The sequence below is a fragment of the Elephantulus edwardii genome, unplaced genomic scaffold, assembly GCF_000299155.1.
Source record: "Elephantulus edwardii isolate Elephantulus edwardi_28Jun2011 unplaced genomic scaffold, EleEdw1.0 scaffold00095, whole genome shotgun sequence".
Classification (NCBI taxonomy): Eukaryota; Metazoa; Chordata; class Mammalia; order Macroscelidea; family Macroscelididae; genus Elephantulus; species Elephantulus edwardii.
The window spans coordinates 9,647,467-9,672,900 of NW_006399845.1; the positions used below are offsets into that span (position 1 = coordinate 9,647,467).

At 38.6% G+C, this 25,434-nt stretch overlaps 1 pseudogene; it reads right to left on the minus strand.

Moving 5' to 3' along the window:
- Nucleotides 1-1,683: 1,683 nt before the first annotated feature.
- Nucleotides 1,684-3,719, minus strand: LOC102851982 (annotated as a pseudogene).
- Between the last annotated feature and the right edge of the window lie 21,715 nt (nucleotides 3,720-25,434).

The window sequence follows — 25,434 nt, forward strand, 5'->3', positions numbered from 1 at the left end:
GTTCAACCAGCCACAGCAAGGTAGAGGAGTGTTGCCATTAGAAAGACAAAGCCACCTGCATCAAAGCATACTTCCGTTACATAGAACATTTCAGGAGATTCAGCCAGCTTGGTTTTTTGTCTCCATTCTCTGTTAATATTTAGATGTTTCTCATTTAAGGACCTTTTTCTCACTTCTGTGTCTATAATGGTTTCCATTCTTTGTCCATTTTTGGTAGTCTTTACAGTTCCTTTTAACGTGCCAAAATTTTTAAATTCCCAGTTAAAAGTGTTGTATAAATAGTGTAATACTTTTCTTTGTATGGAAATACCTTCTCCAATGATGTAGGCTTTGTAATGAATTAAATTTTCTGCCAATAAAAAAAACACATGCTGTTATGTTGTTATGTGCCATCGAGTCACTTGCGACTCATAGCGACCCTATGTACAAGAACTCTAAATGCTGTTCTATCCTGTGCCAACCTAGCCATCTCAAACGCACTTATTCAATTTCTCCCTTTTGAAAGGTAAGGGGCTCTGGTGGCTTAGTAGTAAGGAGTTGTGCTGCCAATCCAAAGGCACAGAGTTCAAATACCCATTTGCCAAGTGGGAGACATGAAAATTCTCCCCCCTTGCAATTTACAGCCTCTCGATATCTGCTAGAAGATCAGCTATAAGTCAGTTCTGATTCAGTGGTATTTAACAACAACCAATATTCTTGAAACACTCTTTTTCTGATTACTGTTAACACCATACTTTTGAAATTATTTATAGTATAGCTATTATTTGTCAATTTTCTTAAGGACTCCTTGCCTATTTATTTTATATATCCAAGTAATTAAATTCTGTTCCTTTAAACTATTGTTTGTGTCTTTCTCCTCATGGAATAAGGATGTTATAATTGCTAGTTGTGCTATTATGGAAACACATTTTCCTCCTATTTTTTAAAATGGAATTTTATTGTTGAGACTATAAACAGCAAAACATACACCAATTCAGTAGTTTCTACATGGAATCTATGGTGACAATGATTTCATTTTTCATGTTCTACATTCATTCTCATCTACTTTTTATGATTTGTCCCTCCACTAACATAAATTCACTGCTCCCTAAGGTTCTTATCAAATATTTTTGAGTTTCAGTTGTTGATTTGATCTCACATGTTGTTTTGTTGTTAGGTGCTGTTGAGTAGACTATACCTCATAGCAACCCTATGAGCTCTATCCTGTGTGGTGTTCACAATTTCCACTATGCACAAGCCCAGTGTTGTAGGCACTGTGTCAATCCATCTGGTTGAGAGTTTTCTCTCTTTCACTGATCCTCTACTTTCTGCAGCATGATGTACTTTCCAAGGACTGGTGCCTCCTGATAATATGCCCAAAGTATGTGAGACAGTTTCATCATTCTTGCCTCATAGGAACATGTCATATTGATAATTTTTTAAATATAAAATTTCATCTTCTTTATTTTGCATACTTTAATTTCAGAACAACATAAACAAAGAAAACTCAGTACACAACATCCAACCTCATTCTTGAGGAAGGGGATGAGGCCAGAGGCCCTTACATTGTGTCATACACAAAGGACAGGAAAGAAAAACACTAGCTATGAGGAGATGAAGCCAGATGAGAGAGGGCAACTCAAGGCTGCTGTTATAGCCACAGAGATGCTATACGGGGGGTTGGGGGTGTTACAGTAGGAATGTTTAATCTATTTCTTCCATACAAGTTGCATCCTCATCACCCTCAAGTGGGGGCATCTCATCAGGAACAGCAGCACTGGGTTCCTCAGCTGTCACCTCATCTTCATTAATGCCTAAGCCTAGCTTAATCATGCAGTAGATGCAATTGGAGTGAATCTGGGGATCTTCAAAGCAGAAGCAGGAAGAGAGCAGTGCAGTTTCAAACAGCACCACCACTAGGTCCTTAACAGCTTTGTCATTTCTGTCTGCCTCAAGCTTTCTGTCAGTGTCTCAACAACTGGATGATCGGGGTTGATCTCCAGGTGCTTTTATTGCCATCACGTTGTCATGAAGCACCTGTGAATGATCTGCTTCATATTGGCTATGCAGTCATATGTGCTAGTCACAATGCAGCAGGGTGAAGATACAAGCCTATTGGAGATTGTTACCTTCTCAACCTTATCCAAAATTTCCTTCATGAGTTTACAAAGGTTCTCAAACTTGGCCTTGTTCTCCTCCATTTTCTTTTTCTCTTCTTCATCCTAGGCCCTATCTGGTGATGGGAATGAAGCTCTTCCCTCTATCTCCTTGAGCTATTGCACACAGTACTCGTTGATAGGTTTGGTCATATACACAAGCTCAAAGCCCTGCTTGCACACTCGCTCCACAAAAGCACAGTTGGTCACCTGTTCTTTGATCTCAGAAGTGATGTAATACACGGACTTCTGGGTCTCCTTCATGAGAGACACATATTCTGAGAGAGACGTTATCTTATCTCCAGACCTGGAAGTGTGACAGCAAAGTAGCTCAGAAAGGTAGAGTCTTCATGGATTCCAAGCTTCAGGTTTTTAGAGAATGCTTCATAGAATTTCTCGTAGTTCTCCTTATCTTCTGTTAACTCAGAGAAGAGCTCAAGACACTTCTTGACAATGTTTTTTGTGGATGACCTTCAAGATTTTGCTCTGTTGCAGCATTTCTCAAGAAATGTTGAGGGGCAGATCCTCAGAGTCAACCACACCATGGATGAAATTAGTTTAATATCAACTCATCACAGCTGATGATGAACACATGGAGAACATAAAATTTAATGTTTCCTGTTCTCATAGATCAAAGGGAGCTCAGCAAGGGCTAAACAGAAATGCACTGAATTCCACTTGCCTTTCCACTGAGAAGTGCTTGACTTCCTAGTGGACTTCCCAGTCATTATAAAGGCTCTTGGAGAACTCTCTCTATTCCTCCTGTATGATGTAATCAGGATTTCTGGCCCAAATGGACTTAGTCTTGCTCAGTTCCTCTCGATCAATGAACATCTTAATTTTTTTTTTTGTTTTCTTTTTCTGTCTTTACCACTGTCATGCTTCTCATCTGAACACACATATACAATCTTGGACTTCTCATCACCCTTATCTTCCTCTTTCTCTTGTTCTGCCTCATCATAACTGATTTCTTTCTTCAAATAAAGGGTGATGGGGTAGCCTATGAACTGTTGAGTGCTTCTTTGCTACTTCTTTGATTTACCTCTCCTCTAAGTACTCTGTCTAGTCTTCTTTAAGGTGCAAAATCACTCTAATATCCCAACCAATGGGCTCACCATGGTCAGCATGAACTGTAAAGGAACCCTCTGGTGAAGACTCCCGGCATATTGCTCATCATTGTGTCCTGTGATCACGACCACTTTCTCTGCCACCAAATAGGCAGAATAAAAGTCAACATCAACTACAGAGCCTCCACAAACGCTTTAGTACCAGACTTGGCAATTGTTCCCAAATTATTTATGAGATCAGCCTTGGTCATGCCAATACCTGTGTCTACAAGAGTCAAAGTTCATTTCTAGGGGTTAGGGATGATGTAGATTTTCAGCTCTTTACCACTTGGAAGGGTTTGTTGGGCTTTCATAGTGAATTATGTCCAATGCATCAGAAGCATTAGAGATCAATTCTCTAAGGAAAATTTCCTTGTTGGAAGAAGATATTGATAATTAGAGACTTAAGTTGGGCGATCTCTGCCTGAAAGGCAATGATCTCCACCTCCTCCTCTCCATGGTGCACTTCCTCAGGCATCTTGATGAAAAGGGTTGCAGGTATCAGAGAGTTGAGGCAGGGTCTAGGACCAGGCTGCACAAGGCTCACCAGTTGTGCAGGGGTAACTCAAGAGACATTCAGATAATTCTTAAAAGAGCTTCATGATAAAGGCAGCCATTTTTACTTTGTAAACTAAACTACTGTTTTGTTTTAAGAAGACTAGAGGCAATAGTTTTAGTTTAGGTTTTAAAAATTTTCTCAGGGCAATATTTTCAGAGACTCATCAAATCTTCATAGTTCCAGAAAGTCTGGAGTTTTACCAGAATAGAAACTGTGTTACAGTATTTCTTCCTTTTGATGAGGATTCTCCTGTGGAATCTTTGATCAAAATATTTAGTAATGATAGCTTACATGATCTATTTCTAGACTCTGGCAAAGAAGATAATTTTTCATGGTGATAATTACCACACATTCCATATTCTCCTCCTATTCTTGACTTTCCTACTTCCTTTGTGGCTCCTGATTTTAAATCAGGAAAGGAGTATGTCAGGGCTGTATCCTCTTTCAATACTTACTTACACTGTATGCTGCGCAAATAACTTGGGAAGCTAGACTGTATGGGGAAGAATGTGGCATCAGGATTGGAGGAGGACTTATTAACAATCTGCCTTATTGCAGATAACATAAGTTTGCTAGCACAAAGTGAAGAAGACTTGAATAATTTACTGCAGAAGATCAAAGACCATGATCTTTATGAGTTACATCTCAACAGCAAGAAAATAAAAATCTGCACCAACAGACAAAATAGGCACCATCATGATAGGTGAAGAAAAGATTGAAGTTGTTAATGATTTTATTTTCTTTGGATCTGCAATTAACTCTCATGGTAATAGCAGTCAAGAAATCAAAATATATGTTGCAGTGGGGAAATGTGATGTCAAGGATCTACGATGTTTAAAAACTAAGGTGTGCCTAATAAAAGCCATGGTATTTTCAACTGCTTCCTCTGCACCTGAAAAAGGGACATGGACCGCCAAGAAAACAAATAAGTCTCTTTTGGAGAGGACAAACCCAAATTTCTTCTTGGAGGTTAGGATTCTGAAGCTCCATCCACATACTTTGGGCACGTGGTCAGGAGGCACTGGTCCTTGGAGAGGAACATCACGCTAGGAAGGGTAGAGGGACGACAGCACAGAAGATGAAGACCCTAGGTGAGATGGATTGATACAGTAACTGGGGCAATGGGAGTTGGTGTGTTAAGAGTCTGTGAGACTGGCTCAGGACAGGGCAGATTTCAGAGCTGTTGCACAAAGGGTCGTCATGAGTCACAGGTATATTCACACAATGCAATACTGTGCAGCAGTGAAAAATAATGAACTCTTAAAAAACACTATACAACATGAATGAGTCTGGAAGACAGGCTGAGTGAAACATCTCAGTTACAAAGGAACAAATACTGTGTAATACCACTTAAAAAATAAATTAATAAAGGATGCTTGCAGGGGATTGAGAAGGGGAAACCAGAAAAGAATGGCAAAATAATAAAGACCACACTGAAACAGGTGAAGGGAAGATCAATCTGAAAGAAATATTGTGTATATGGCAACTAACAATCTGTAACAGAAAATGCATTTCAAAGTAAATTTGTAGAGGGGTAGGAAGGAAAATGTGTTGAAAAGAAAGAACTAATTTCTTTTTTCTTTAAATTTTTTTGTGTGGGTACCATCAAGTCAGATCTGATGGAGCAATCTCTGAGGATATTGGTCTTTTCTTTCTTCCATATCTTTGTAATAACCTTTTGTTTTCATTACTGGTGATGTTCTTGATGTCATTTCACAAGTTAATCTGGTGTGCAATATTAATTAATTAATAATTAATCAATATTGTGCAATATTGCTGCACAATATTGCATTGTGTGAATATACCACAGTTTATCTATTTGTTGATAGGCACTTGAATGGCTTCCATATCTTCGCTATTATGAATAATGGTGCAATAAATGTGGGTGTGCATGTGTCTGTTTGTATCATAGCTCTGATTTCATTAGGGTATATTGTCAGTTGAGAGAGAGCTGACTGAGTCAAATGGTATTTCTATTTTCAACTTTTTAACAAAGCCGCAATCTCTGAGGAGATTGCTCCTCCTTCTCCAGCAGAGCATCTGGTGGATTTGAACCACATGCCTCTGGGATTGCAGTGCAGCTTTCTTGCCACTAGGCCACTAGAACTCTCTGAAAGAACCAATTTCTTTATAAACTTTCACAGAAATCACAATAAACTAAAAAATATTCTTGAGATGCTTTTAAAATCCAGTTGGGATAGGCTCAAGTTTGTACTTTGGTTCTCATGGACTTTCAAAATTTTCTTCACTTTCACTTTGAACTTGTATATGACTAGTATTGATGGTCTGTTCCATGGTCAGCCCCTGGCCTTTTTTAACTGCTGATATTTTCACTGTTTCTTTCCACAGATCTAGTAAATCTGGTCCTGTGTAGTCCATTAGATGAGGTAAATGTGCATAATTACAGTTTTTGTTTTTTAATGAGCATATGAGTCATCAACTCCTCATCAATAGCTGGCATAATTCTTGGAGGCCTCAAACCTAACCTACTGCTCATGAGTCACAGAGGTCCACCACTGGGTTTCTGAGGTTGTAAAGTTTTTTAGATTTTTTTTTTACATTTCCTTTTTTTAACTGAAATTTTATTGAAAATTTATAGAGACTTTGGGTTTCCATTCATTCATTGTTGCACATTTTCCTCCCTGCCCATCACTCCCTTCAGTTGGTTTTTCTCTTTGAAAAACAAATAAAAAAACCCCACAAAACTTTCATTATTATCCAATCCTTCCCCCCCAAGTCCACTCCCCCTTCAAGCTCTCATTCTGGACTCTTTTCATGAATATAATACCTAATAATATATTCCTTTCAAACAGTTCTCCCTCATCTGTTTCAACACAGTATTATTTAAACCCTCTTTTCTTAGATTCCCCCTAACCCCGATGTCAGTCCTGTTTTATAATAGTGGCATTATGCAGCGTTTGTCCTTTTGTGACTGAGATATTTCACTCAGCATAATGTCCTCCAGGGTCACCCATTTTGTATAATATTTCATGAGTTCCTTATTTTTCAATGTAGCATATTATTCCATTGTGTGAATATACCAGAGCTTCTCTATCCATTTGTTTGTTGATGGGCACCTGGGTTGTTTCCAACTTTTGCCTATTGTGAACAAAGCCACAATGAACATGGGTGTTCAGAGGCTCTGAAGTTTTATGGAAGGAAACTACCTGTCTTCCTGTCTCAGAGTAGCTGGTCGAGTCTAACCACCAATCATCTAGTTAACAGCCAAATACATTAGGCATTGTGCCATAAGAGCTCCTTTCTTGGTGCACAATGTTGTTGTGGTGGTGGTGCACAAAAGTTCCTTAAAAAATATTTACAAAATTGCTAAATCAAATAGGAGATAACTATTTATTTCCTCAAAAATGCAAAAAAAGAAAATTCCCCAGGCATAATGTTGAAAGCATGTATTAAACAATACTGTTTTTTAGCCCTAGATTATATGAATTTTTGAATGAAAAGATTGTCTAAACAGAGAAGACTACATTCTCGCATTGAACTATCAGAATCCATGTGGTAAGGATTCTTCTTTACTCAGTTTTATTCTCTCTTTTATTTACCATCCCTATAGTTCAGCATCAGATACTGAGAAAAAGAAAAACACATTTTATATTAATAGAAATCTAATCTGTAGAGCTCTAACCAATAAAAAAAAAGTCAGTTTCTTACCAACCCATTTACAAAATACTAGCCCCTCTCCTCTCTGGAGAAGTCTTCGTGTTTCCCAACACTTAATTTACTCAACAAAATTGTATTAAATGTCTACTCCATCCAAGTCAGAGACTAAGAGTTTCAGAAGAATTAAAACGAAAGCAAAACAAGGTATTATTACTACCTTTGTTGTTCCTTATTTGTGATGGGCAAAGGCAGATATTAAACAAGTAAGACTGCAAAGAGGCTAAACAACAGAAGCAAGTTAGTTATATGGCCCCTTAAGAACATACATAGCAGTGTCTGAAGCAATCCAAAGGCTTTCCTGGAAAAAACCATAAAAATTAATGCAAACCCTCCCAGCATGCTCAACATAGTGAATAGTTTTTGAACAAAGAAGTCTTTATAGCATTCTTTTACTAGATTTTTCTGGAGAGGAAATTTGTTCACAACTTACTACATGAGGGAATAGAAGCTGGCATCAGCAGATGGATGTGGCTTCTTTTAACTTAAAAAATTTGTACTCAGCTAGTAGACGAAGATGTTGTCATAAGCATTCAGACACGGCTTGTCCCTTTCTTTAATGGAGATTTTCTGAATATCCCAAATAGAGAAATACAGTGTTAAGTCAAGTAATTGCCGTTGAGTTGGAACCCACTCATAGCTGAACCTCCAGGAATTTTCGGAGGTACAAGAGGAGATTTCCCATCTTCCTCTAGCAAAGCTTTTGGTGATTTTAATTGTCAGAGAAATGTGCCCTTTTGGCTAGCAACACAGCTCTCTACCGACTACGCCGCCAGAGCTCCCTAGTATTACATTCATAAAAATGTTTCTTCTCTATCCAAAACTCCGCACTAATAATCGCAATTCAAGATAACTAAGTATCACGCTTGTTTACAAAGGAAGACATATTTGCCAATGCTATTGCGCAGTTTCGGAAACTGTTAATTCCCACTTCCGGAATTCCAGCCATACAGTGTAGAAAATTGGTTCTACAAACAGGAACTCCTGGAATCCTAAACCTTCGATTAGTCTCACTTCCGCTTCCTCCCGGGAGGATTGTTTTTACAGACGAAACAGGAAGGTCTGAGTACCGCTACTTCCGGTTGTCTCAGTCTTGAGAGTCCGGGTCAGCGGACAGCGTTGTTTCGCAGATACAAGTTCACCCGTTCTTTTCAGTGAAGTAATCGAGACGATTTTGAAACATGCTCAGTGAGAGAAGAGTGAAAAATTGGCGGCTGCGAAAACGGTTTACCAAACACTGTGGGCTGCCAGCTGCCGCAAGCTGTGGTGCGGTTTGCTTTATAAGCAAATCCAAACCGAAAGGATGGAGAGGGAAAGGGATTTGTTAAAACGGTATTTTTCCTCTTTTAGGCTAGAGCTTTTCTTTACAGTTTCCAGCAGACTTTTGGAACGGAATTGCAGCAGCCTTTTTTTCGAGTTTTCGATCTTCACCTGATCGGAATACCCTTTTCTTGCTCAAACCTTAGCGCTTGGTAGGCATTTTAAAGCGGGAGCGGGAGTTGGGAGTGGGGGGTGGGGCGGAGGAAGGGAGACGAGACAATGAATGCAAACTTAACCTGTGTGGCTAGTTTTAAATTTCAGGTGGCGTAAAGATCGTCGAAAGAACCATCTGATAGTTGAACCCTTCTTGGCGTTATGAAAAGTAAATGACATCTTCCCCGTCTCCTCATTAATGGTTTTTAAATGCTCAGAATTAGTTGTTAGAAAACCCAATTATTCCTTTCTGTCCATTGCTTTACAAAATTATACTAGAAATCATATTACAGAAAATCTTTGGATTAGTTGCACCTAAAAGTATTTTCAGTTTTGTTTCTGAAATGGAAGTATTGCATGTTTCATAGTAATAATGAACAGTGAAGTGGAAATTACAGATTAATAACTATGTTCTTTGCACAAAGTTGAGAATAATAAAGTAAATCTGTAGGCTAAGCGTAGAGGATAGGGGAGGAATTGTTCAGAGGCTGGCTCTAGTTTCTGTTAAAGTGAAAACTCAAGCAAAAGTTTTAAAGCTGGTACAAAATATAATTTTACTGTCGCTATGAGTCGCAAACGACTCAACGGCATATAACAACAACAACAACAACCACTGTTTAATTTGCACAGGTAGAGCAAGTGGTTCATATCCTCAGCTTATTTTCTTTAGAATTCTCTATTGCTCCTAATTTTCTTGATGCTTAATGTTTTTAAATTTTCAACTTTGAAAAGAACCAGGTTGAAACACAGGGGAAAAAATCCTCAGTTGGCAGCTCATCAGGGAATGCAGCCATTTACACACAGAAACAGAATTATTAAGGAAAAAAAGAACCAATTTCTTCTAAACTATAAATCTGTAGGTTTATAAGTTTGAGAGGAAGACCATCAATGAGATGAACCCATCGAATATCTGTGGCAACGGGCTTAAGTCTGTTGGGAATGATAAGGATCGCATTGGACGGGATAGGGTTCAGATCTGTTGTTCAGAGTCTCACTGTGTTGCACTTTACTTGATGGCACTTAACAACAACAAAACGTAAACCTGTAACATCACAATCGGAATGATTCTGAAATTTAAGGGGGTTTTAACACACTTAAATATTTAGATGTAATTTAGATGTCTGACACAGTAACAAACAGATAAGTCTAAGAAAAAGTGTAGCCAGAGAGCTCCTTAGAGACATGATGGTAAAGCTTTATCTTTTGTACTTTGGACAAGTAGGTTGATGAGGCTGTTCCTTCATGCTTAGAATGATGGAGCTTTAGCAAAGGAGTTGAAGATCTTCAATGAGATGGATTGATATGGTGACTTCAGCAATGGGCTCTAGTGCGTCACAGAGAGGATGAGGATGGTAAGGATAGGGCAAGATTTACGTTGGTTGTTTATAGGGTGGCTATGAGTTTGCTCGATGGCACTAACAGGGACAACTGTAGTCTTGTGAATTAAATGTAATTCTCTAAATTGATGCAGATTTGGGTTCCTTAATTTTTATTCTGAGAAGACCAAGTACAAAAATAATACTGGCTTTTAAAATATCAATTTAATACTGAAGTTAAGAGATTAAATACATATGTGCCATCTTGTCAGAGATGACTTATCACTGACACCTTCCCTCCCTCCTCTAGTGTGTTTTCAGAGGCTGTAAATTGCATGGCAGGAGAATGCACATCTTTCTTTTGTGGACCAGCTGGTGAGTTCAAACCACATGCCTTTGAGTAGACAGTGAGGCTTCTTACCACTAGGGCACTATGGTTTTCTAAATACTTAATACATATAGTATGCTTTGTAAATTATTTAAGCCAGCTTATTGAAAAGGCATCCAAGATAAGATGTTATGATTTAGACAAGTAAAATCTAGATTCATATAAAATGATGCTTTTAAAACAAATCCCTGTTAAAACTCATAGTCACCTTTTTCTCTATAGAGTACTTTTTTCATTTTATCCAGTATATGACAAACTATCTGAAAGGAGCATCTGTTTTCTAATTAAGCTTATTCAGGGATGTGGTCGGATCAAGTAAAAGAAGCTCAATTCGCCAGATGCTAGAGTAATGAATTGAAGAGAATCCAGGTGTTTTTGGACAAAGACACCAGATTTTTCTCAAAAAGATTGATTTTTTAAAAATATAATTTTCTGTCCTATTAAGACAGTTACTCATTAGTTATTTTTGTAGTTTTCTTTTGTCTAAAATCATGCATGCTGTATACAAATATACATCTTGTCAATAATTTTTTTAAATTGGCAAGTACTCTGTTGGAGATCAGTTTTAATTTTTTATTCATTTCTCATGACCTAAGTGAGCTGAATAGGAATATAACAACTTTTTAGTAAAATAGGGATTTTTACTTCTAAATATGCAGCTTATTGAGTATAATCTAAACAAAATAATTTTTCACTATACCTTTTAAATATTCAGTAAAGAATAGCATTTCTCTGTCACTGTTAACAACCTTACTTGTTAAAAGTGAGGAGGACTTGACTCACTTGTTGCAGAAGGTCAAGGAATGCAGCCTTCAGTATGGATTGCATCTCAATGTCAAGAAAACAAAGATTCTAACTACTAGACCGATAGGCAACATCATGATGGATAGAGAGGAGATTGAAACTGTCATCAGCTTCATCTTGCCTGGATCCATAATTAACATCCTTTGTATCAGGAGTCAGGAAGTAAGGAAATACATTGCACTGGGAAAATCTGCATTTAGGGAACTCTCCCAAATTTATTGAGGAGTAATGATGTCAATTTGAGTATTAAGGTGCATCTGCTTCAATCCATAGTCTTTCTAATCACTTGCTATGCATCTGAGAGTTGAACAATCCATAAGGATGATAGGAGGAGAATTGATACATTTAACTTGTGTTGGAGAAGACCACAGACCATGGCCAAATGAATAAACAAATATGTCTCTGACAGGGTGCAGCTGGAATGCTATTTGCAGACAAGAACTTTGGGCATGCTGCTAGGAGGACCTATTCGTTTGAGAGAGACATGATGCTGGGAAGGCTGGAGGGCTGGTGAAGGAGAGGAAGACCCTCGACCACGTGGACTGACATAGTGACTGCTGCGTTGGGCTGTTGTGTGTCAGGAAGTGTGAGGATGGCACAGGATAGAACAGGGTTCAGATCTTTTGTTTGTAGGGTTGCTGTGAATAGTAGACTGTACCTAACAAACAAACAACTCAGGTGTCCCAGGAAAGTCTAATGAAAATTCCATTTTAACTTTTTTTTAAAAGGACTTCTTGTAAAAAGATCAGAGACTTCTTAGACCATCCTTAAATTAAAAATAGCAGTATTGCTGTGATTTTTTTTAAAAAGAGGATAAAGGTGAATTGAAGTATAAGAAGAGTCTGCTTATTTAATACAGGAGCAATAGATGTAAGTTGTTTTTAAGAGTTTGCTGTTCTCAGATACTCCTAAAACCAAGGATTATTTCCATTTGAAGCCATTTGGAGGTCAAAGAAGTGGCAAAGGATTACTATTTCAAGAGTAAGTGAAACTGATTTCCTTAGCCATTAGAAGAAAATGTGTTCTTACAAGCTCTTCTAGTAGTACACAAGTTTTCACAAAATATCAGTGAAGTCCTACTGCTTTATTGACTTCAAATTTGGATATTTTGCAAGGCAAAGTTTTATTCGTTTATTTTACTGTATGAATAGATTTGGAAATAAGAAATAGCAAACTCAAGAAGTTACTTTTGGATGGAAATCTTAAGTAAATCCAAGTGTTCACTGGATCTTTATAGGAGTGAACGTATGTATTTTTGGATATTCTTTTAATGATTTTTTAAAAAATATTTCATTTTTATATCCCATTAAATTACAAAAATTCTGTGCAGTAATCAGACATCATGAAGCTCATGCTGTATAAAGTTCAGCAAGTTACTCAAGGAAATGTAAATTGATATGTTTTATAACTAATGAGTTTTTATTTTACACTGGTTTATTTATAACATTCAACTGCGTTACTTTTCACACCAGATCTTTCCCATTTCCTTCACCCCTCCCATCAAATTGTGCGATCCCACGATTAACCATCCCCCATTCTCAACCCTCTGCTTCCACCCTCATCCCTTGGATCCTCATTCATTCTATAATAATGGTTTTATACTGTTTTGTCCTTATGGGACGGAGTTAGTTCACTGACCATAATGCTCTCCTGTCCCTCCCAAGTTAGGGTGGTAATTTAATCATTGCTCCTGTATGCTGCATAGTGTTATCCCATCATGTGAATGTACCATAATTTGTCAATCCATTCGATTGTGGTTGAATATTTGGGCTGTTTCCATGTTCTTGAGATGGTGAGTAACACTGCTATGAACATTGGTGTACAAGTCACCATTTGTGCCTCAGTTTTTATTTTCTCGGAGTGTATTCCAAGCAATGGAATAGCTGGCTCATATAGAATTTCTATGTTCAGCTTTCTGAGGAAACACCAAACTGCCTTACAGAGTGGTTATACCATTTTTAAAAAGTGTATAAGAGTTCTTTCTCTCCACATCCTCACCAACATTTATTACTTGCTGTTCTGTTAAACTTTGCCACTGCTACTGGAGTGAGATGATATCTCATTTTGGTTTTGATTTGCATTTCTCTTATTGCCAGTGATTTTGAGCCTTTCTTCATATGTCTGTTGGCCATTTGACTGTCTTCCTCTGTGAAAATTCTTTCCATGTCTTTTGCCCATTTTTCGATTGTATTATCAGTCTTTTTCTTGTGGAGGCCCAGGAGTATTCTGTAAACTCTTGTTGTAAGACCCTTGTCTGAGATGGTATTGCCAAATGTTTGTTCCCCATCAGTAGGTTTTTTCCTCACCCTGTTGGGAAAAGTTTTTGATGCACACAGGGATTTAATCTTTAGAAGGTCCCATTCATCACTTTTATCCTCTCCAGATTGTGCATTTTTGGCTGTATTTGGCAGTCCCTTTATACCATAGACTAGGCCTTTTAAGCTTGATCCCAGTTTGTCTCTTATGAACTTCATGGTTTTCGGCTTTACTCCCAGGTATCTAATCCACCTTGAGTTGTTTTTTGTGTGTGGTGTGAGATGTTGATCCTGTTTCAGCTTTCTGTTTGTAGCAGTCTAGTTTTGCCAGCACCATGTGTTGAAAACATCATTTTCCTGTTTGACTGGTTTTACTTACTTGTTGAATGTCAGTGACAATAGAGTAATTCTTAAAAATCAGACCTTAAGTAGCTTGTAAAGTGGTGCAAATTCTGTTTGGAAATAATAGATAAACCTTAGCATTATTATGCGTGGCTCTACAATCAACACTCTTGGTATCAGCAACCAGGAAATGAAAAGATGTGCTGTCAGGGACATCTCCAGAGTACTAAAGAGCAACGATATCAGTCTGGAGACTAAAGTGTGCCTGATCCAGGCCATGGTCTTCACATTTACTTGCTATGCATCAGAGAGCTGAACAATGACTAAGGATGTTAGAAGGAGAATTAATGCCTTTGAGCTCTGGTTCTGGAGAAGAATATTGAATATACCATAGACTGCCAGGAGGACGAACATGTTCATCCTGGAGAGGGTGAGAAACCAGGATGCTCTTTGGAGGCAAGGATTCTGAAACTCCATCTGACATACATTGGATATGTTGCAAGGAGGGACATCATGCTTGTGAGGCTATAGGGAAAGTGCAAGAGAGGAAGACCTTTGATGAGATAGATTGACTCAGTGACTGGGCAAATGGGGGTAGGTGTATCAGAGACAAGAAAGTTGGCTCAGGATAGAGCAGCCTTCAGAGCTGTTGTACATAGGGTTGCTATGAGTCACAAGCAACTCAATGACACATAATTTTATATACAACTTATTGGAAATCTCTCATGGGTTGTTGTTATGTGCCATCAAATTGATAAAGACTCCAAACCCTGTAAACACATCTGAATCCTATCCTATCCTGTGTCATCCTCATCATCTTTAATATACTTGAGCCCAGTACTGTGTCAGTCCATCTCATTAAGGGTACCACTCTCTTTCTATGACCTTCTTCCTTTCCAAATGTGACATCCCTTTGCAAGGAATGGCCCTTCTAACAACGTGCCCAAAGTATGTGAGATGAAGTTTTGCCATCCTTGCCACTAAAGGGTACCCTGGTTGCACTTTCTTCAAGACATATTTATATGTTCTTTTAGCAGTGTCTGGGACGTTCAGGGAGCTCTTGTGGCTTAGTGGTAAGGAGTTATGCTGCTCACCAAGAATCATGCAGTTTAAATCTATCAGCTGTTCTGCCGGAGAAGATGAGCAGTCTTCTCCCCTGTGATTTACTGCCTCTGAAAACTCGCCGGAGGGTTAGCTATGAGTTAGTTCAGTTTCAGTGATATACAACAACAACAACATGAGACTTTCAGTACTCTTCTACAACACCACAACACAAAGATGGCAATACTCTGTCATCCAGCTTTCAGATGCGTAATATGTGATTGAAAATCACTGAATCAGGTACATCTTAGTTCTTAAACTGACATCATTGCTCCTCAATACTTTTGGAGAGCTCCCTGACAGACTTTCCCAAAGCTGGACAATGGCTAGGGATGATAGAAGGAGAATTGATGCCTTTGAGCTGTGGTATTGGAGAAGAGTATTGAATATACCATGGACAGCTAGGAGAACAAACAGGTTCATCCTAAAGATGGTGGGATCAGGCTGCTCCTTAGAGACAGGGATTCTGAAGCTTTGTCTGACATAGTTTAGGCATGTTGCAAGAAGGGACCAGTCACTGGAGAGCAACCTCATGCTTCAGAGGATGGAGGAACAGTGCAAGAGAAGAGGAACATCGATGAGATGGATTGATTTAGTCATTGAGGTGGTGGGAGTAGGTGTGTCAGAGGCAATAAGGTTGGCACAGGATAGAGCAGGGTTTAGGTTTATGTTGTACATAGGGTTGCTGTGAGACCCAAGCTATTTCGACAGCACACAACAGCAGCAGCATACATCTTTTTATTTTTTTGATAACTGGTGCCAAGTGTATTGATTGTGGATCCAAGTAAAATGAAATTATTGACAGTTTCTCCATATATCATTAGTTAGCATATCAGCCCAGTGGTGATGATTTTTGTCTTTTTGATCTTGAAATATAATCTATATTGAAGGTTATAGCCTTTGGTTTTCTGCAGCAAGCATTTCAGCTTCACTATTAGTAAGCAAGGTTGTTTGATATGCCTAATGCATGTTGTTGATGAGTCTTACTCCAATCCTGATGCTACATTCTCCTTTATAGAGTACAGCTTCTTGTATGATTTCCCAAGCACACAGATTGAAAAGGTAAGAAAAAAAATACAGATTTTCTATGTGAGCCCTTTGTAAGAAAATATCCAAAGGAGCTCTGGTAGCATAGTGGCAAGAAGCTCCACTGCAATCCCCAAGGTATTTGGTTCAAATCTACCAGATGCTCTGCTGGAGAAGGACGGGACAATCTCCTGCTGTACCAGTCGGATCCAATTCAACAGTAGACACTCAATAAGAAGAAATAATTTTTTTTAAAGTAATTTCTTTTAAAAAGGAAAATATCCAGTTAATCCCTAAGGACTGAGTGAAATTTAATGAACTAATTAGAGTTTGTTAAGGTTTGTTTGTTTTTTCTTTCCTCCTATCCAGTAATATGAGAGTTTTTTTCCTCTTATACAATCCAGTAATTCTTGAGAGTTTATTGAAATATGAAAATACACTTAGTACATATTTTAAAATAAAAATCATAGTATTTGGCAAATGGAAAATTTTCTTTAAATAATCTGTGGTCATTGTGTTCAAAGAGATATTTGGATGTTTAATCAGTATAATTTCAAAATTGAGTAGGGAGTTGTGCTGCTATCCCAAAGGTGGCACTTCTCTGACAGCTCAGATTCACTAAAAGCTCCCCAGAAGAAAGTCTGTGATTCAAATTATAGCCTCTGAAAACCAGTGAAGGGTCAGCTATGAGTTGATTACAACTTGATGGCAGTGACTACTGAGAGAGATGTATGGTTTCACAGACCATCTTGTTTCTCTCCTTCCACAAAGGTAAAATGTTTTCCATTTTTAAAAATTCGTTTTAATCAACATACATGCATTTTCAAATGTTTTGGCATATTTACAAGCTTAATAAATGATACAATATTGACTCTTGACATTTTGACCTTGTTTTCTCGGTATTATATTTTTAATTATATAGATTAATGCGTGCAACTCTAGTTCTTGCACCTTAACTGCCATATAGTATTTAACCTTTTACACAGTCATAATTATTGATTGATTCTTATTTTATATATTTATATAATTTTTTTTACATGAGATCAGGAAATATTTTATTGACAGCTAGGGATATAGCCATTAGAAGAGAGCGCACAGGACAGCAACTGAAACAACAGTTAGCAAAGGCCTTTTGGGCCAGACACATTGCATCCTGGAGTTCTTATAGTCTCCCACCAGTACACATACAAGACTGGAAATCCAAGGGAGGGGACAATGGTTCTGGGCTCCCAGAGAATGAGAGGTTAAATATGATGCCTTGTTGTAATTGACAGTAAAATGCCTAAGGCCACATTCTCTCAGAGACAACACAATGTGGAGAACTAAACCACCTAGGATCTTGTAATCGGCTGCTGTTTTCTCATTCATCTGTTTGCCACTGTAGGTGAGTTGTTGCTCCTGTGGAGGGATTCTCTCTTTTTTTCTCCTCCATACTCCGTGATTTGCTCCACCTTGCCTGTGTGTTCAGTGTCAGTTTCAGTCTCTTTCTGGTCAGGATCTTTATTTTAATTAGCATCTTCTTCCCAGTTTGGGGCTGTACATGGATAAACTGCCTGTACCACTGTGGGCACTGCTGCACTCCTGGTTATAGATATTTAGATTATTTCAAGCTCTTGCCAATGTGCAGATAATACTATTTATCTCTTTTTTTGGGATATATGTAAGTTTCTCTAAAGGTAAATATTTTTTGTTGTTGTGTATCAGTGAGTCGGAACTGACCCATAGCTGACCCTCCAGTGGTTTTCAGAGGAAGTAAATTGCAAGGGAGGAGATGGCCCAGCAGCTAGTTGATTTGAACTGTATACCTTTGTGTTGTCAATGCAATTTCTTAGCACTAGAAGTTCCTTACCACTTAATTAGCACTGAAATTCCTTACCACTTTGTGTTGTCAGTGCAATTTCTTATCGGTACAAATTTTAGGTGATAGGGTAAGCCCATCTTTAGTTTACCAAACTAAATACTACCAACTTGCATTCCAAACCATTACAATTTGTATGTATATGTGAATGACTACTATATGCCAGATTTGTTCTAGGCTCTGAAGATACACGTTGAACTAAGCTATGTCTCGTAGAACTTAATTATGTTTGTAAAATTCAGATTATCCTTGCCCCCAAATAATCTGAAATTAGGAAAGAACAGGCTATATTCTCAAAGGATATATAGAGAGAGGAGAGGGGACTAATGCGTTAGGGAGAACCCCTGGCTGAGATTTGCAAGCATCTCAATGGCTAGGCAAAAAAAGGGTTTTTCTTTTATAATGAGACATATATGAGAGTTGCCTTTGTATTTGCTGCAGATCATCAAGGACTGCGGTCTTTAATGTAGGTTAAAGCTCAGCTTCCAGAAAACCACTGGGACATTTGGCAGCACTCTTGGCACCAGCAGCCAGAAAATCAAGACTAACTGCATTGGGAAAAATCAGCTGTCAGGGACCTCTCCAGAGTGCTGAAGAGTCTCAGTCTGATCCAGGTCATAATCTTCGTGGTTACTTGTTATATATCAGAAAGCTAGACAGTGACAGGATTACAGAAGAATTGATGCCTTTGAGTTGTAGTGCTGGAGAAGAGTATTGACCATTGCATGCACTGTCAAAAGAACAAACAGGTTTGTCCTGGAGAGGGTGAAACAAATTTACTCCTTGTAGACAAAGATTTTGAAGTTCTTTCTGACATATTTTGGGCATGTTGCCAGGGAGGACCAGTCCTTGGAGAAAGACATCATATTTGGAAGGGTAGAGGGATAGCTCAGGAGAGGAAGACCCTGGATGAGATGGATTGATAGATTAACTGGGATTATGGAGGCATAATGTCAGAGAGTGATATTGGCCTAGGATAGGACAGGGTTCAGAGCTATTTTGCATAGGGTCACTGTGAGTCTCAGGTGACTCCACGACACATAACAGCATACAAGGCTAGAAGAAACGATGTGAAAGAGATTTGAAGTGTGGCATGATTGTTGTTGTTATGAGCTGTCAAGTTGCCTGTGACTCATAGTGACCCTATGTACAATGGCCCTAAACTCTGCTCTATCCTGTGTCAATCTTACTGCCTCTGACACACCCACCTCCATTACCTCAGTAACTGAATCCATCTCATTGAGGGTCTTCCTCTCTTACGCTGTACCTCCACCCTGCCAAGTATGATGTCCCTCTCCAAAGATTGTTCCTGCCTTGAAACATGTCCAAAGTATGTCAGACGAAGCTTCAGTATTCTTACCTCCAAGGAGCAGCCTGGTCTCTCCCTCTCTAGGATGAATCTCTTTGTTCTCTAGCCCTCCATGATATTTAATATTTTTCTTCAGCACCAAAGCTCAAAGGCATCAATTCTCTTATCATCCTTGCAAAGAATAGGGCCTGGATTAGGCACACCTTAGTCACCAGACAGACATTGTTGTTAGAACAGAGCAAGGAAACATTGCATGGTTCAAAATTGGGAAGGGTGTGAGCCATGGATGTATCCTAGCTCCATAACTTTTCAGTCTATATGCAGAACAGATTATCTGGGAGGCAGCACTCTATGAGGAGAAATGTGGCATCAGGATTGGAGGAAGACTCATCAACAACCTGCCTTCTGCAGATCACACAACCCTGCTTTGCTGAAATGGAGGAGGATCTGAAGTGCTTGTTGCAGAAGGTCAAGGACTGCAGACTTCAATATAGATTTAAGCTCAATATCATGAAAACAGATTCTCACCACCTGGCCAGTTGGCAGCATCATGATGGACGGTGAAGAGATTTGAGTTAACAGCTTTAGTTTGCTTGGCTTCACAATCAACACTCTTGATACCAGCGGCCAGGAAATTAAAAGATGCATTGCATTGGTAAAGCCTGTGGCATGATTAGAAAATACTTTAATCTGAGACTAATCTTTTCTCTGGAGGAACTGTAGTCAACTAATGTTAACATACACTATAATGCAGTAAATGTCCATTATTAAAAAGTTAGAAATAAAAGAATTATCAGTATGTGACACAGTTACAATGTGAGCACAGGCTATTAGAAAATATAATGTCACTAGGGCTGCAACACAACTTCAATTTGTAAAAGTTTTGCAAAGCACAATAAAACAAGGGTCACTTGTAATAAAGACGCAAAGAAGGAGGAGAAAGAAAAAAATGAATTCCAGAAGAGATTATGAAAATTGCATTAGAGCTTCAAGAAGCCAAAATAAAAGGACAAGATGCTGAAAGAGCTGAACAGAATATTTCAAAGGGCATCTTGAGAAGATAAAGCAAAATATAACAAAATGTACAAAGAGTTGGGAGTCAATAAAAAGAGAAGAACTTGCTTGGCATTTCTCAAGCTAAAAGAATAAATTCAAGCCTTGACTTGTAATACTAAGAGATTCTATAGGCAAAATCTTGAATGATTTAGGAAGCATCAAAAGAAGATGGAAGGAATACACAGAATGACTGTACCAGAAAGAATTAGTTGACACTGAAAATTTCAGGAAGCACCTTATGAACAAGGATCAATGGTAATGAAGGATGAAGTTCAAGCTTCACTTCCAAGAACGGGAAGAGATCTATATTTATCCTGATTCCCAGGAAAGGTGATCCAACAGAATGTGGAAACTGTCAATACCATTTCTAGCACATGCAAGCAAAATACTGCTGAAGATCATTAAAAAACTGGCTAGAAGAGTACATAGGGAAGTGGCAGAAGTACAAGCAGGATTTAGAAGAGGTTGGGGCACTAGGTCTATCATTGTTGATATGAGATAGATCCTGGCTGAAGGTAAAATTACCAGAATGTATAGTTATGCTTTATTGACTATGCAAAGGCATTTGTGTGGATCATAGCAGGTTATGGCTGACATTGAGAAGAATGGGTATCTCAGGAAATTTAATTGTCCTTGTGTGAAATCTACACCTAGACCAGGAACAAAGCAAGGAAATGATATAGTTTAAAATTAAGAAAGGAGAGCATTAGGGTTGAATCCTTTCTCCATACCTATTCAGTCTGTGTGCTGAACAAATTGGAAGTTGTACTCCATGAAGAAGAATGTGTCATCAGGATTGAAAGAAGACACAGCAACCTGTATCATGCAGATGACACAACCTTACTTGCTGAAAGAACTTTGAAGCTTTTGTGGAAAATCAAGGAAATCAAGGAATAAAGCCTTCAGTATGGATTGTATTTCAACATCAAGAAAACAAAAATTCTTACCACTGGAGTGATAGGCATGGAAAAAAGTGATGGAAAAAAGATTGAAGTTGTCAGTGATTTCCACAGTCAACATCCTTGGTACCAGCAGTAAGGAAATCAGAAGATATATTGCACTAGGAAAGTCTACATTCAGGAACATCTCCAAATTATTGGAGAGCAGTGATGGCAGTTTGAGTACTAAGGTGCATCTGATTCAGGCTATGGTCTTTTCTGATCACTTGCTATGCATCTGAGAGCTGGAATAATGAATAAGGATGACAGGAGAAGAATCAGTATATTTGAGCTGTGGTCATGGAGAAGAGTACTGAAATATTCCATGGACTGGCAAAAGAATAAACAAATACATCTTGGAAAAAAGTGCAGCCAGAGTGCTTCTTGGAGTCAAAGATGATAAAGCTTTGCCTCACATACTTTGGGCATGTTGTTAGAAGAGGCTGTTTTTTTGAGAGGAACATTATGCTTGGAAAGGTAGAGGATCAGTGAATGAGAGTTAGACCCTTAACCAAGTAGACTGACACAGTGACTGCTGCAGTGGGCTCTAGTGTGTCAGCAACTGTGAAGATGGTACTGGTGAGGACAGTGTTCAGATCTGTTGGTCATAAGGTTGCTAAGAGTCATACTCAGTTCAATGGCACCTAACAATAACAACTTTTCCTTTATGTTGATTTTTTACCCTACTGTCTATTTTATTAGACATTAGCATTGCTATTGTTACTAGGTGCCATTGAGTTGGCTAAGACTCATAGTGACCCTATGAACAATGGCTGTAAACCTTCCTCTATCCTGAGCCATCTTGACCATCTCTGATACACCTCTCATTGCCACAGTCTTGGTGTCAATCCACCTCATCTAAGGTCTTACTCTCCTGCACTGACCCTCTAACCTTCCAAGTATGATGTCCTTCTCCAAGGACTGGTCCCTCCTAGCAGCATGGAATTTTGCCTCCAAAGAGGAACCTGGTTTCACCCTGTACAGGAAAGATCTATTTATTCTCTGGGCAGTTTGTAGTATATTCAGTACTCTTCTGCATCATAAAGGCATTGATTCTTCTGTCATCCTTGGTCATTGTCCAGCTCTCAGATGCATAGAAAGCAATAGAGAAGACCATGGCCAGGATCAGGCACACCTTAGTCTCTAGAATGATATCATTGCTCTTTAACACTCTGGAGAGATCCTTTACAGCATATTTTCCCAAAGTAACTTGATTACTGCTGGTGCCAAGTGTTGATTGTGGATCCGAGCAATGTGAAAGTGTTAACTTCAGTCTGTTCTCCTTTTATCATGATACTGCCAAGGGCCAGTGGTGCGAATGAGAATGTTTGTTTTCTTGATCTTGAGATGTGACCCATTTTTAAGACTGTATTTGCAGCAAACACTTCAAGTCTTCCTCAGTGTTGTCAAGCAAGGTTGTGTCATCTGCATATCATAGGTTGTTGCCGAGTATTCTTCAAGCCTGATAGCACATTCTTTTATATAAAATCCACATGTATGTTTTCCACATATTGATTGAAAAGATAATGAGAAAGGATATATCCCTGGTGTACTCCTTTCTTGATTTTGAACCATGTGGTGTTCCCTTGTTCTGTTCATCCAACAGCTTCCTGGTCTATGTATATGTTTCACATGAGCACAATCAAATGTGCAGAGAGCTTCTTGTTCTTCTCAATGTTAGCCACAATTTGTTGTAGTCCACACAGTTAGATGCCTTTGCATAGTCAATATAATACAAGTATACATCTTTCTGGTACCCTTCTTTAGCCAAGATCCATCTGACATTGGCAGTGATATCCCTAATGCCATGGCCTCTTCTAAACCCAGCTTGTATTTCTGGCAGTTCTCTGTTGATACACTGTTACAGTCATTTTTGGATAATCTTCAACAAGATTTTTCTTTCATATATGAGGTTAATGATATTGCCCAAGAATTTCTACACTGTTGGATCACCTTGTTTTGGAATGGGAATAAATATGGCTCTCTTCCAGTAAGTTGGCCAGATTGCTGTCCACCTGATTTCTTGGTACAAACTGGTGAGCACATTATTGTTGTTTTTTGCTTCCCCTCCCCAACCCCGGTTGCCATTTGTTTGGTATATTCCCCCCACTTTGATTTTTAGTCTGTCTTTCTCTCTGTTTTTCTTTAGTAGACAGCATATTGATAGCATTTGGGTTTTTTTTTTATCCAATCTGCTACTCTTTCTTTCACTGGTACATTTAAACCATTCAAATTCAATTTAATTATTGAGAAGCAAGGTTTATTGCTATCTTTTTGTTGGGTTCTTGTTTGTGGTGTTGCTGTTTACTTTGATCCATCTACTCTTTTGTGATGCCTCTGTCGAAGGACTTCCTTTAGTATTTGTTAATTTCATGAACTCCCTTAGTTTCTGAGAATGTCTTATTCTTTTAGTCATATTTGATGGACAGTTTTGCTAGCTACAGTATTCTTTGTTGACTATTGTGTCTTTTGAGTGTTTGATCAGTGTCATTCTACCTTTCTTGCATACTTTCTGCTGAGACATCAACACTTTATCTTATTTGCTTTCCTTTATAGGTTACTCTTCATTTTCCTTCCCTTTGCTGCTTTTAGAATTCTCTCCTTTGATTTTAACAAATTTGACTATGATATGCCTTCTTATTTTTATTTTGGGTTATGTTCTATTTAGGATTCACTCAGTTTCTTAAATGTATGCACTATCATTCTTCATAATACCTGGAATATTTTCTTCTAGTAACTGTTCCCCAGTTTTTTCAATGCCTTTTTTTGCTTCTTCCTGTTCTGGAATTCCAATAATGTGCAAGTTATTCCTCTTGATGGTGTCCTACATATTCTTAGGTTTTCTTCATTTTTTCTTTTCCTTTTTTCATTCTACCTTTTGTTCTAGCAAATCAGTGCTGAGAGCTATATCTTTTATTTCACTGGTTCTATATTCCATCTCTTCAGTTCTGCTCATCTGTCCCTCTGACATGTTAACAGCTACTGAGGTGTTGGTCTTAATAGTCTGCTGTTGTTTTTCTAGAGTTTCTAATGCCTCATTGGTTTTTTATCTGCTTTGTCTTGCATTGCTTTTTAAATTTCCTCTTGGGTTTTCCTTATAGATTATTACAATTCTCCCAACTTTTTCTTTCACCCATTTAAAATACTTGACCATTGTTCGTTTGAATTCTGTGGCAGGCAGTTCAATCAGACTTTCTGCCTTCAGAAAATCCGTTGATTTTATGTTTTGGCCATTTTTAAAGGGTTATATCTTGTTTTGGTTTTTTGTTGGAAGTCTGGTATCCTGCTTTTTCCATGTCATTACTGTGACAGAGTTTTTCTTGCCTGGGATCCTAGCAGGTCCCAGGTCTGGCAACCTTGGCAGGAGAGCTCACTGCTTGAGTGGAGGGGAGGGCATTTTTCTCTGCCTGAAGACCTCTCTGGTTCTTGGGCTTACAGGAAGACTTGCCTCAGTTGGTGAGGTCAGCACTCCAGGGAAGGGAAGGTCATCACACCCTGTCTGAAGTCCTCTCTGGTCCTGCATCTGGTGGGGAGTTTGCCTTGGCTGGGGAGCTCACCAAAAGGGGAACTCACTCTACCTGAAGTCTTTCCTCTCAGTTCCCACAGTTGGTGAGAAAGTTTGCCTTGTCTGGGGCATTCACCAGGAGGGGAACTCATGCTGCCTGATGTCCTTCCTCTAGTCTATTTGACTTCTTGAATACTGTTTTCATTGATTTTAGATCAAAATAAATGGAAATCCTTGATAACCTCATTTGTTTTCTCACATTTTTCTTATTCAACCAGTTGTGTGGAGTTTTGTTTTCTTTATAGTATAGTGTAATCTCCAACTCCTTGCACATTTCATTGTAATTTACTTTATCATTGTGTGCCGCCCTTTGAAATCTTCTATTGAACTCTTTAGTATCCTGAATTCTTCCTTGTGCTTTGGCTTCTCTGCGCTCCAGTGCAATTTTCAGAGTCTCTTCAGACATCCATTTTGGTCTTTGTTTCCTCTTCTGTCTTTGCAATGACCATTTGCACTCTTCCTGGATGATACCCTTGATATCCTCCCACATCTCGTCTGGTCTTCGCTCATTAGTGTTCAAGGCCTCAA